This window comes from Sciurus carolinensis, chromosome 12 (assembly GCF_902686445.1).
Source record: "Sciurus carolinensis chromosome 12, mSciCar1.2, whole genome shotgun sequence".
NCBI lineage: Eukaryota > Metazoa > Chordata > Mammalia > Rodentia > Sciuridae > Sciurus > Sciurus carolinensis.
In genome coordinates, this window is record NC_062224.1 from 117,267,982 (window position 1) to 117,281,357 (window position 13,376).

Below are 13,376 nucleotides of genomic sequence, written 5' to 3' on the forward strand. Positions count from 1 at the left end.
TTCCCTCCTCCCAACAAACGAAAATATAAATAGCAGGGACCTCATCAAGTGACAGGCTGAAATCAGAGAAGCCAAGCGGTGTTTTCTTTTCCCTGATGAAAAGGGGAGATGATAGGAGCTACTGACACGTCTACTGGGGGAGGGAAGCAGGAGGACAGCGGAGCAGGTCAGGGGTCCTCCTCTGATGCGGAGTCCTCAGGCCACACGTCAGGCACACACACACACACCCGCTGGAACCTCCTTTCTCTGACCTCTGTCTGAGGAGTACTGCCCATCTATGCACAGAAGACAAAGAGGCGCATGTGCATTAAAGAGAATTTAAACCTGCAGTAAAATATGATGATAAAAGTAAAAGACCATTCAGAATGCTACCAGTCACAGACGGGCGGTGACAGATCTTAAAGGAGGGAAAGCAGGGCCACTCGGGCTGCTTCTGCAGTGCCCCAGGGACAGAGCCCGCAGGACCCACTGGGCTGTGTCATCTCTGCTCTGGTCCCGACCAAGCTCACACAGAGCAGTACTTCTGGGGGCTTGTGCATCTTGGAGTCTGACCTACCTGCTGGTCAACTCCCAGTGTAGCTGTGACGCCTAAAGGGAAGAGAACAGGATGAGCCCGAGCAGCTGCTTCAGTAAAACCTTTCACAGGGGAAGGCATGGGGTGACGGACCTGGCCACAGCGATGGGAGTGGCCTCGGGTAACTCTCACGGCTGACCATCTCACCGATGACCAGGTCGGAAGGCCCGGGGAGAAAGTGACCTGCAGCTCTTCCCCTTCATCAGACATGGACCCACGCCTCCACTCCGAGGCACCGTTGGGAGGTCAAGCAGCCATGGGGCTGGCTTTTGGGCACAGCGGGCATCACCAGGTCCCAGATGGTGCAGCAGGAGCTTCAGGCCACTGAGCGGTGGCAGCCCACGGCCTTCACTTTCCCACGGAGGCCATCCGTGCTGGACCAACATCCAGTGGCCGTGCGTCTGGTAGAGTGAGGCTGACAGACAGGAAGTAGACCCTCCAGGGGCAGGTGCCCACTTTCCACCCCCGCCACTCCTAACCTCTCCCACTCCCCGGGTGGTGGCTGTTAGATGTGCTAAGGCCTTCCCAAAGTCAGGGCTCTGCCGTCCCTGGCAGCATAACAGGCACAGGTCTAGAAGCTAAGACTGCTTCTAAATAGTTGATGTGGGGTAATGGTGGTATCTACACATCAAATTATTGGAAGGATTAAATGAGGCAATGAATGTGAAGTGTTTGCCACGGTGTCTGACGCTCAGGAAGCACTGATAACGTTTGCTTATGTAATTACAGTAACAATTGCTATTATTCTTATTATCTGTCCTCTGCTTATGCACTTGCAAGGCATGCTGGGGAAGGCACGGCTGAGCCAGGGGGCCGGCCTCATTGCCAGACATGCTGCGTATGAGCTGTGTGACCAGGCAAGCCAGCCTCTGCCCGGGGCCTTGGCGCCCTGACGTAAGAGAGGGTGTCAATCACACCAGCCAATCTACCCCTTGTGACAAGTTCAACTTCCTGAAAGGGGCCGCCCTGGTCCAGCCACACAGTAAGTACCAAGTGTCTTCTGTTATTCTCAAGCCCTACGTGCACAGGTGTGTGACACACGCACGCCTCTTAAGTCCTCATGTGCATGTGCTACCTTGAGAGTCCTAGAAACAGGCCCAGCCTGCAGGCACCCACAGAGAGAAGTTCTGAGGGAAGGAAAGAAGAAAAACCAAGGAAGGGAGGGTCCAAGCCATGGTCAGTGGCAAGAGGAGGGCCAGGAGGTCACGGTTTCCCCGTGAGCGGGTCACCAGTAGCACATCCATCATTCGGGGAGTCCCTTCCCGGCAGTGAAGGGACTCCCAGCATTCCATGCAGGTTATCTTGGGTTAAGCCCCTACTCTGCTGAAGAATTCACTACATACTTCTAGTTTTGCTTTTTTAAAATTGCTATCAGCCAGCCAAGACTCCTGCATGTTCCTTGAAAATTCCAGAAAATGTATGTTGACCACCTTTATTCAGAGGACCTGAGAAACGGACTAAGCAGCAGAACATCTGTGCCCAGCACAGTGCTGAGGAGCCCGCCGGCGGTCACCCTGGGATTATCTGGTGGTTTCCTAGAAGGTACCACGCGCTGACCCGCTGGTGGGTCAGATTCCTCCTGGCCGGCTTTGCACCAGGCAGAGATGCTGAAGAAGAGTGACAGGTCGCTGAGCCTGGAATGTGCTGTGGCGGTCTGGGGGACCCCTGGAAGGAGCGCTGCCTGCAGTTAGCAATTACTCAGCGACTCTGGACCAGCGCTGCAATGTTAGGCCAGATGCCCTGGGCAAAAAGCATTTTTTTTTGAAAAATAAACAGTTATTTAGCTGAGAGGGCATCCCCCCTTCTGTTGAGTGAAGTATGTTTGTTTACCATTAACACCCGTATTTTCTGTATTTCCTCCAATTTCATTATTCTGCCCTGTCTAAATCAAAATACGTTATAATTCTGAATAATGGGCTATCTGCTGCCTGTGGTGAAATGTTATGATGATAATAAACAACTTCTGAAAATTATAAATTACTTCTACCCTTGTGTAAAACAAGTAAATTGCTGGTTTGCACAGGAAACGGGAGCACAGTGCAGACCTCTCCAGCCCTGTGGGCGTCTCGTCCACTTCTGCAGGAGGCCAGCCCTGCACTGGGTCCCCTGTTGTGACCACAGCCACACCAGTCTTGCCAGAGTACACAAGAATTAGCGACCGCCACAGTTTCTTCATTTGCTTCCTTTCCCGCACCCTCCGCAGACAAGGAGGCCAACGCAGTGGTCACACTGGAAACGCCCCCAAAGGAAGAGCCCCTGCAGAATGGCTGCCTACTGAAGGGCTCCTGAGGGTCAGGGTCGGCAGAGCACCTGGAGGTGGGCCCAAGGCCTCTGATGTGCAGACAAAGGGAAGCCTAAGGGCCTCGTGGCACCCCAAGTCCAGCTGTGGCCACCGCCTCCTGGGTTATGGCCACCCTGCCACCAGTGACCTCCAGTGCGTGGGACAGGACCTCTGGCTTTTGCTCCAACTAAATCGAGGACTCCTTCCCCCTGATGTGTGTAACTTGAGTCAATCACTAAAGCAGAGGCACAAGGCAACTGCGATCGTGTGCACAGATATGGGGGACAGAGACCAAAGGACCAAGCTCTGCTGCACATGCAGGACCACCACATTAAGGTTGCCCGGCCGTTCACTGTGTAAACTGTTAGTTCTTGCAAAGGTGCTTTACTGAGATGCCCAGTGTACTCCTCTGATGGTACCAGATGTAGCTTCATCTACAACACAGTGAGTGTCTTAGAATCTTACAATCACAACCCACAGAATCGTAAGGATTTTCACAGATTGTAAGACAGAGATTAAGGGCACACATTAACACATACATAAATTACGTAAGTTAACGACTGAGTTTGATTATGTTCATCATGCACATGCCACGGGTGAGTGCAATAACTCATTCCAGAGCTGCTTCAAGGCTGGGACCTCCATCCCTGGGGGCTGTAACTCAGGCCTACGCTTGGTGTTGAGCTCTAGCAAATCCCTAACACCATCCAGCACTGCTGGAGTGGACCATCAAAATGATCAAAAGTCACCGAGCCTGGTGAGGTGGCCACGACTGTAAATCCAGCGGCTCTGGAGGCTGAGGCAGGAGGATCACAAGTTATAGAGCAGCCTCCACAACTTGCAAGGCTCTAAGCAACTCCGTGAGACCCTGCCTGGAAAAAAAAAATTAAAAGGGCTGGGGATGTAGCTCAGTGGTTAGGTGCCTCTGGGTTTTATCCCTGGTAAAAAAAAAAAAAGGAGGAGGAAACCTAGAGAGTAGAGGCTTCTTCCAGAAGCAGGCAGCTCAGGAGTGACTCCTGGAGACAGCTCACCAACTCTGCCTCCTGAGGAAGGGGCTCTGGCAAGGCTGGTCCCCACGGAGCCGCCAGGGCTCCGGGCCCGTCCCACTGTGCATGATGCAGCCTGCGCACACCTCGGTCATCCCAGGGTTTAGGAAGTGCTTCTCCGCCCGGAAGACCATCCTGTCCTGCACGGAATTGTGTTTAATGCCTGAGGGTCACTGTCCAGTTGTGCAGGTGGTGGACGTGGGAGTGGAGTAGGAATTCACCCCTCTGCCCTGCTCCACAGTGGGCCCATGGCACAAAAAGGCCACCGTGCCTGCAGACTTTAATCACGCACTTCAATCAGAAAGACACTGTTCCCTGGAGGAGGCAACTGAGGTTGAGGAAACAGTTGTCTGTGAAGAGGACGCTCACAGGCAGACACTGCACCAGACTGCGCCTTCAGCAACAACCTCAGGTGGTTCTCCGTTTGTTCACAGATTGAACTTCCAAGCTAAAGTGACCAAAGAACCGTGTAGTGTGAAACCTTCCCAGACAGACAGCATGCAGTTCACCCAGGATAGGGGAAGGAGCAAACAGGCAAACGACTTTCAACTGGACACCAGAGGAGGAGATTCCAGAAGCTCTGAGGAAGCTAAATTTTTTCTTCAAATCCTGCGGTCACCAAAGACTCCAACTACCAACTGAAATATCGGAGGACAAACTCCATTATGGTCACCAATCACTCTCCTGATCTTGGGCAAGTCACTTTATTTCTGTGTCTTGGCATCCTTGTCCCCAGAATCATAGACAGCTACTGCACAGAGAGCACTCCGTCCCATACAAAGAAAACAGGAGCCAGCCACACCACAGTGGTGTCCTGAGAAGCCTCTGCTACAGGCTGGGCCTTGGATAATCCTGAGGGGTGCATCGGCCTGAGAAGGCAGTGGTTTGAGGACAGCCGAGAGCAAAACTTGAGAACTCGAGATGTGTCTGTGGATAATCAGCCCGTTTGGCAGACACCAGCGGCCAAAGCCTCATGTGCAGGGCAGCCCACAGGTCCTGCAGGAGCTAGGGCCGTGCCAGGGAAGCACACGGGAAGCTTCCCGCTGCTCAGGGAAGGGCGAGAGCCAGTGCTGGAGGCCCGGGACACGGAGGCCCTGCGTGCCACCCAGGCATCTGGAGGTACTGGCTGCTCTCAGGAAGGCAGACCCGGAGGCCTCTGTGAGAGACAAATGAACGTCCCGCGGCCCTGAGAACGTGAAGTCGACTGAGCCTCACTCTGGGGCTCACGCGTCAAGACTCAGGTCAGGGTCCCAGTCACTGCCCCTTTAGAACCAGAACTCTGAAAGGCCTGACACAGAGGGACAGGCAGGCACAGACTCCTGTTTCTTCCACGGGGCAGGAAGGTGCTGTGCTTCCAAGGGCTCAAATGAGAAATGCAAGCCCAAGTGCTCTGCCCACAACTGCACCCTGTGCTCCTGGTGGGAGCCCACGGCGCCCGCCTGCACAGGCCTCCCCAGCGCAGCAGCAAGGGTCCCTGTGAATGTCTGCCGACACGTAAGTCGCCTGGCAAGTGGGGTGAGCACAGGCCGTGAGCAAGACCCTGATGTTCACAGGGCACAGCTGCCCAAAGCGGGTAAGACGTGGCAGAGCACTTGCCTGTGCCCGAGAGCTGGGTTCACTCTCCAGCACCGCAGAACAAATGCACAAAGGAGAAAGAAAAGAAAGCGGCAGAGTGTCTGGAGTCTGGGGGCCACCTCTGAGGGACACTTGGGAGACCTTCCCTGCACTTTCTTTCTTCTGGACTGAGGGACACTTGGGAGACCTTCCCTGCACTTTCTTTCTTCTGGACTGACCAAAATTGTGTTTTCCCTGCAGCTAGTGCAAAGGCCCTTGTGTGCAAAAGTAAGATACTACTGTGAGACAGCATCACCTGGCTGTTGAGAGAGACGGACAGACAGAAAGACAGGGCTCCCTCTTAGGGAACAGCAGCCCACGGCTGGGAGCCCCACACAGTTCACGAGTCTCTGGACCTGGTCTTCCCTTTCGGAAGAGAGAGGAGTGCAGGTTCTCACAGGTTCTTCTGCAGGACCCGTGCCGCCAAGGTCCACGTTGCCATGACACCTGGCCACCTCCAGAACCATTTGACTTAGATTCTTCTGGCACCAGAGAAGGGCAGATCAAAACAAATCAAAATTCCTTTGAGCTTCTAAGAGGCTCATTCCAAATTTGGGGTGAAAGTCCCTGTTTCGGCAAACGTGCACATCCAGGTCAACCCGCAGACCCGCCCGAGCTGTGTGCAGACTTACACTGTTTGGGAATAGAAGCTGAGTTCAGTAAATAAACACTCCCCACACCGCAGCGCCTTCCAGGCTGTGGGCTCTGGCCCTTCTTCTCATCTGCACGGTTCAAATTAATTATACACTTTAATTTCATGAATTATTAATTTGATTCTGACTCGGCAGCTTATGATTATCCACCGCTACAGACTATACAATTCCAGCTTCATTAAAACATCACCAGCTGCCTCAGAGACAGACATTAAGTGGGGGAGAGCAATAATAACACCACGCTTCCGGCACATAGCAACGGTCTTCCTCAGCCACAGGCGGCGCGGGCTCTGCGGCAGGACCGGCCAGGCAGAGGAGGTCCCTCGGGCGAGCCCACACTCCTCCGTGGGATTCTCAGCCTTCCACTGCCGCCCACTCAGACGGCCGGGCCCGTGACAGGCTAGCACGTGCTCTGTCCGGCTCTGCCCCTTTCCCATGCCCCCACTCACACTCACGAGGCTAACTCCATGGTGACCGCCAAAGCTCTTCTGAACAGGACCAGGCTGGACCCCGCCCAGTGCCTGCCTGCTTAGCAGGCAGAACCCAGTGACAGCCTGGGGAGCCCTGCCTGAGCTGGCCTGTGCACCGAGCTGCCTGCCTCTGGGTTGCTCTGCTCAGAGAGGCAGGGAGCCGGTGCTAGGAGCATGTCGTGACCAGGCCAGTAGGGTTACCGCCCCACCCCAGGGTCACACGGGCAGACCACCCAGGCCAGGCCTGGCTTGTAACGGGCGCTCAGTGGGCACAAGCTCACCTACTCCAGCTGCACCTTTATAAAATGAGAGACTTCAGCTCCATCGGCTCTTAGTTCCTTTTGGCCCTGATTTCCATGCTACTGCCTGGAAGAGGCACTGTTCCTACAGACGTACGGCCCCGAGGCAGCGATGACTCTCCCCTCGATGCCCATGCCTGCCTGTGACAGGGAGAGCTAGAGCCACGTGTGTGACTCAGCAGGGTCCCCATAGGCTTGGCCCCGCCCTCCTGGACACCTTGGGCCACTGCTTGGCAGAGCTTCTGTACCTTTCCTGATGGTCAAACCCTCTTCAAAGAACTGAAGATGCAGTCTCTGCCAGGCCAGCCCTGTGGGAGTGAGTGTGGGTACAGCCGAGGGTGGGCTCCTGGGCACGCAGGACGGGGGGAAGCGGGCAAGGTGGTCAGGCCGCATCCTGTCCTCCGCCTTGCGCACAGACGCTGCTGGGGAGTGCAGCGCTGCACTGTGGCCTGCGGTGCAGCCACCAGCTTGCTACGGGTCCTGACGAGGAGTCACCTCCAGGCCTGTGCCTGCAGCTTTAGGCCAGGACTAAGTTCACCAGCGTGACTGGCTACTGTGCAGGACCTTGGGCCATGGCTGGCCTTCTGATCCAGCCCCGAGGCTGGGCAGCACTTGCCTGGTGTGCCAGACCCTGTGCCATGGGGCAATACCTTTGCCAAGTCAGTCAGAGCTGGGTCAGGCCAGGAGGCCGGGAGGAACGTGCTGGATTCTTCAGTCTGTGTTTTGTTCATGTATTCAAATGATTAACAATTCAGTACATGATTCCTCTTATAGCCTTAAAAATGGAGAAAAGGAGTACAGAGCCCTCTTTCAGATAAATAAAACCACAGTTCTTCCTCCCTGTAACTTTGAGGCCCAACAATCCGGAGAAAGCGGCAGGTATCCAGACATTCCACTGAGCTGCCTCTGAGATCTAAGGACCCTGAACCTGGTGGGATTTCAGATGGATGGGATTAATTAAGGGAGATGTCCAGCACTGTCCGCCAGGTCACCAGCCGGTACTGCAGACCTGATAATCTTTAGAGAAAGGTGGGCAGACGACTCAGCCAGGGGCAGCAGAAGAGAGCTGCACCACAGCACAAAGAAGACGCTGTTCTGGTTTTGGGTCAGCAGGCTGCTTCCTCCATTTGTTCCCAGTGCTGCAGAGTGGAAGACACACTGCCACCCATTTAAGGATGGAGCCACTGAGACTGGAAGCAGTGCCCGCCACTCAAGAGGAAAGCTCATGCCCTCTGGCTACCAGGCTCACATGCCACAGTTCAATGCCCGCTCCAGAGTCTGGGGACAGAAAGCGGCCAGTCGGGTGCTCCTCCACACCCAGAGGACCTTCCACCACCAGGCCCACCTGGAACAGCCCCCTGCATGAGGACACTGGAGGAGAACTCCAGAAATGGAGTGGGCAGTCTCCCGCGTCCCCAGAACACTGCAGACGCCGGGATTGGAAGGAAGTCCCCGGCTCCTGTGCTCACCCTCTTCTCCCAGGTTCAGGTGAGCAGAACGTGATGCTACCAAAGACGCGCTGCCACTCTGGGCGAGGGGTCCCTCCCGCTGCCCAAGGCTGCTCCTCATGTCTGCCTGCTGCAGTAGATGTGGTGGCCGTGAGCACACCTCAGCAGGGAACCCGTGAGAAAGCACTCCCGGACTGGAGGTCCAAAACCAGGCCGGCCAGCTCCACGGGGCAGCTCTACCGCCAGCTGGCCTCTCCTGCTCCTACCCAGACACCCTGTCTTTCACACCGGCTAGACGTAGCCGGGCCCGGGGCAGCAGACTCAGGCCAGTGATGGCATTTCTCTGTGTGAACCCCGGGTGGGGAACTGGCAGGAGATGTCCTGGAGGGGCTTCTGCTCGGGTCAGCAGATGTCAGCCTGAGAAGTAACAGCTTCTGTTTCTGTGGCAGTTGGAAGGTTCCAGGGCTCCTGGACACACCAGAGTCCTCGGAGCGCTGCTGCCTTTGTGGGCAGAACTCTAATGTGGGGTGCAGTGCTGACTTTGATTGCGGTATAAAATGTCACTCCTGTTTCCCCATGCCTCTGAAAGGGTTGGCACGTCCACACAGGGATTCTCAGCACCACGGGGACCTCACATCCAGCAAAAGACCAGCAGTCTCCACCGTCTAGGAGCTCGGCATCAGACCGGGTGGTGTTTCCCATGAAACCAGGCATCTGCAAAGTGGCCTGTGGTCATTAGAACCACAGGACTGGAAAAAAATGAAAAACATGCAGAGCCAGGAGGGAAGGACTTTCTGAAACAGAAAGCACAATCTCGTATCTTCTGCCCGTCTTTGTAATACAAAGAGGGCAGGACCCGGTGGGACATGGCACTCTTCAGTTTCCACGGAGGCTGGAAGTTTCACATTCAATACAAATTAGTTCCTCAAAATCAGAATCAATTGTCATAAAATGTAGGGAGGTATTTCCTACGGGGCAGGCATTTGTGGTAGAACTGGAAATGTTCAACTTGATTATAATGCTTCACGAAAAGGTCAGCGTGGGATTCCAGTGCTTTACCTGGAGGATGTTAGCTGTTTGCAGGCAGAGTGAAACAGGGAGGGTCAGTCTGCCTGGGCTTGCCACGTCCACATCACTCTGGTCACAAGTCGCAGGGCCGGCAGCAGACCGTGAGTGTCAGAGTGCAGAGGAATTTGTGTGTGTGTGTGCGCACGCACACGCATGCACACACACACACACACACACACACACACTTCAGAAACACGCGGAGCCCATGCACTTTCTGCAGCCCCAACACCACCAAATTTCAAGGCAAAACTGGTGCTCAGTTGCTGGAATGGGCGCTGGACTGGCCGAAAGCAACACTGTCACAGAGTGACCTACAGCAGCAGCCTCAGCACAGAGTGACCTACAGCAGCAGCCTCAGCTCGGCAGGACCCAGAGCGGAACCACTCGGGAGCTTGCAAAAAACACCTGTTCTTGGGCTTCCCGTATATGAAAATTCTGATCCACAATATGTACAGAGTTTTGAAAGGTCCCCAGGCAAGTCCAGTATGCCACACACCTACCCCTAACTTCCTGAAAAGGCAGCATTAGCAACTCGATTCAGAGCCTGCGGCGTTCGAATACTCGGGACAAGTAGGAATGGCTACTCCTCCTGATGTCCAGGTTCAGGCTGGATATTGTCATTTGGACCATGGCTCTTTCTACATTTTACTCTAGACAACAGACATAAGCTTCCTAACCCCTCCTCTGAGAGGATGGGAAACAGAATTTCTCCCAACCCTACCTTCAATTGAACCCTGAGAGAGTGGATGGAAAAACTCATAACGAGTTGCTCGCTCCGGGGGGCACCTCCTGACCATGCTCCGTCATGGATCAGCAGGCCTCCTCTGCAGACCAGCTTGCTCGGCCCATCGGGTCAGTAGGGTCTCAGCCATGAGCAAGTCCGAGTGAAATTCTGGAATGCCTCCCTTATCAACCAGAGGTTGTCATCTGGCCAGATCCTGAGAGCAAGCCCTTCTTCAGTAGGTCCAAGTGTGACTCAGAACTTGGGGGGAGGTGTTACTGTGAATGCTAAGAAAATCAGGCCACATGCTCAGTTTCAGAAGACCCTCCACACGCCTCACTTGCAGGTCATGATGTCCTGCAATCTGAAATTCAGCGACAGACTCCTCTTCAAAACCGGATCCCACCCCAGAGGGCATCCTTCCAACATCCCCACCATTTCCACAAAAAGTCCGTTTGGTCAAAGAGTCAAAGGCGCCACCAAGCCTCACAACCTCTGTGGACAGCTTTGATTTCAGGAAGTAGCAGGGGTGGGTGCCTCCTGGCAGGTCACGACCTGCTGCTCCTGCACTCCCGGGTCAAAGCCACGGGGGCACTCATGACAGTGACAGCACAGAACTGTTTTAGACACTGCATTCGCCACCCAAAGCCCAAGTGCTCCTGGTTGTCAAATATTCCTGCTGGACTTACGAGCACCCTAGTTAACCCCACAGGAACAGCACCCCGAAGGACGGTCAGTGCATCTGGACCACCCAAGCCACCTTCTCAGAGGCCCAAGCATGCTCCCATTGAAAGCTTCGAAGCACAGATTTTACCAGGCATGTGGCTGTCTTTATGGTGGGTGGGGTGACAGACCCTTTGGCCAAAAACAACATGGATTCTCCAAAATTACCTTGGATATGCTACAATGCCAATGACACAAGTTGTTATTCTTTTTCTTTTTTTCAGGGCCGAGGACCGAACTCAGGGCCTTGTGCATGCTAGGCAAGCGCTCTGCCACTGAGCTAAATCCCCAACCCCAAGTTGTTATTCTTTATCAATGTCCACAGCAGGTTTAGAGTCCAGGAAGAAGGCCAAGTGTGCCACGTGACTGACAGGGTGCAATGGAACCAACAGTGTTGCTAAGGTACCTGCCGCTCGGCAGTCAGACTCTGGATCCGACTTTCAGCTCTGTGACTCAGAAGTGTGGCCTTGGGCAAGATCTTTTACTTTGAACTTCAGCTTCTAAATCTGGGCAAACGGGGATATTATTTGCCACCCCAACATTCTGTTGAGGATTACATGAAACAACCCAGTTGGCACCTGATACACAGGAGGTGCTTAATAATAGATAGCTAGCGTGTTAAAAGTCACCATTATGATTATTCATACAGTCCACGCGTCTCTGAGGTTATCCTAGCACTTCTTGTCAGTGGTGGGCAGGACCCAATGGGCTGCGGATCCTGTGGTTCCACTGGCTCCTCTGAGACACGTCTCCCCCTAGTGGAGGCTTCTGTTGGCCTGCTCTGGACTGCGCCTCTCATACCCACACCTGTTTCCAGGCAATGCTGAACGAAACAAATGCTTCATTCGTTTCTGCACTGGTCCACCCAGGAGATGTGTCTGCCGTGACTACTCCACCTTTCTGGAGCCAGCACACACCTGCCCACATGGCTGGAAGGCTGCACCCCCCCATCCCAGGGCTAAGGGAGCCCCAGCTGCTGCTGGAAGTATTTTTAGCTGCATTATTTATTTGAACACCTGCCTGACAATCCTAGACAGAGCTCAGTCTGGGGAGGGAGGAGCCACGGGGCACCTACACACTCCCTCCCGGCAGGGCTGCACTTGCCAGCCTGCCTCAGCCCGTGGCCTACCTCTTCCCAAGTCGGGCCTGACCCCACCACGCACCGGACAGGTGAATGCTCTGAAGACTCTCCTCCAAAGCCAGGTTCTTCCCCAGCGGCTCCCAGGGAGCCCGCCCGTGCCTTGGCCTGGAGTGTCCTGCCTGAGGAGCTGCCACCAGGCTGGCCACACTCACTGTCCCTCCGGGGGGTGGGGGGAGGCGACTCACCAATATCCTTCCCCAATTTTACTAGCGGGAAGACAGATGCAGAGGGTGCTGCCGTGAAAATGGCATCCTCCATCCGACCTTCCTGCTTTTGCTTTATTTGGCGTTTTGCAAATGTAACCCGCATTTCCCCCACTTCCGCTGGCTCCAATCCTACCCGTTTTCCAATCCGTAGCTTCGACTCCTCGGCCTCGCTCTCTGCTCCCCACCACTAGCCTGGAACTGCACTGCTCTCTGCCCCCAGAACTGAGGTTGTCTGTATTCCAGGAGCTAATGTTTTAATTATGGTCCATATTGAACTGTCTGGCACCTAAATTGTGCTCACCAAACTGAAAGGACGTATTTTAGGTCTTATAAGAAAGGAACTGTGCGTGTTCTAGGCTTTTCTTCTTTTTTCTTTGAATACTTTCTAACTCAGTACCAGGCACATACAGGTGCTGACTAAAAGCTTGCAGGTTAACAGAGAGCCTCTCAAAGCCCTTGCAACCCACCATTATTAAAATGTTTACAGATCAAAATCCTTGCTGCTGGCACGTAGGTCTGGCTCGCCAGGTCATGCTTTCTTTGCACATTCTGCCTCGGGCTAAATTGCCTAATTTTTCAATATTTAGGCTTCATACTCTGTTCAAGGGGCAAGGAGCTTATTATTTATTTAGCTCACACGTGTCGTGAGTGACTGAGCGTTTATGAAAGGCTCTGTAACCCCAGATGAACGATGCAGCCTGCGGTGCAGTCGGCCGGGCGGCAGCGTGTGAGAGGCACACGCAGGACACTCCTGGCCATCCCCACGCACCATCTCTGTGTGACCTGAAAGCAACTTGCTGGCATAATTCGTAAACAGAAAGTCTTTACATTTAATGACCCAGATATACCAGTCACGTGCCTCTGAAGAGCAAGTTAGGTTCAACAAACCGGCAATTTTGTCTCCCACCCCAATAGTCTCTCTGCTTCAGATTCTGGCCTGAGCAGCTGCTGTGAGAAGCTCACATGGGCTGAGGCCTTTGTGGCTGCCATCTCGGGGTGGAGGTGAGAGGAGGCTTGGGACACCGGATGTCCTGGCACTGCAAGCTTTTAGGGGACTTGCAGAGTTTATGCCTCAAGGGAAAGAGTGTACCCTGGCCGAGGTTCCTGAGTCAGAGGCATGGACTCGGATGAT

General features: G+C 54.2%; 1 protein-coding gene across 6 annotated transcripts in view; it reads right to left on the reverse strand.

The window, feature by feature from the left end:
* The window catches only part of Pbx1 (PBX homeobox 1), a 236,971-nt gene that overhangs the window by 98,119 nt on the left and 125,476 nt on the right, over positions 1–13,376 (reverse strand). The gene's annotated exons all lie outside the window — the stretch shown is intronic.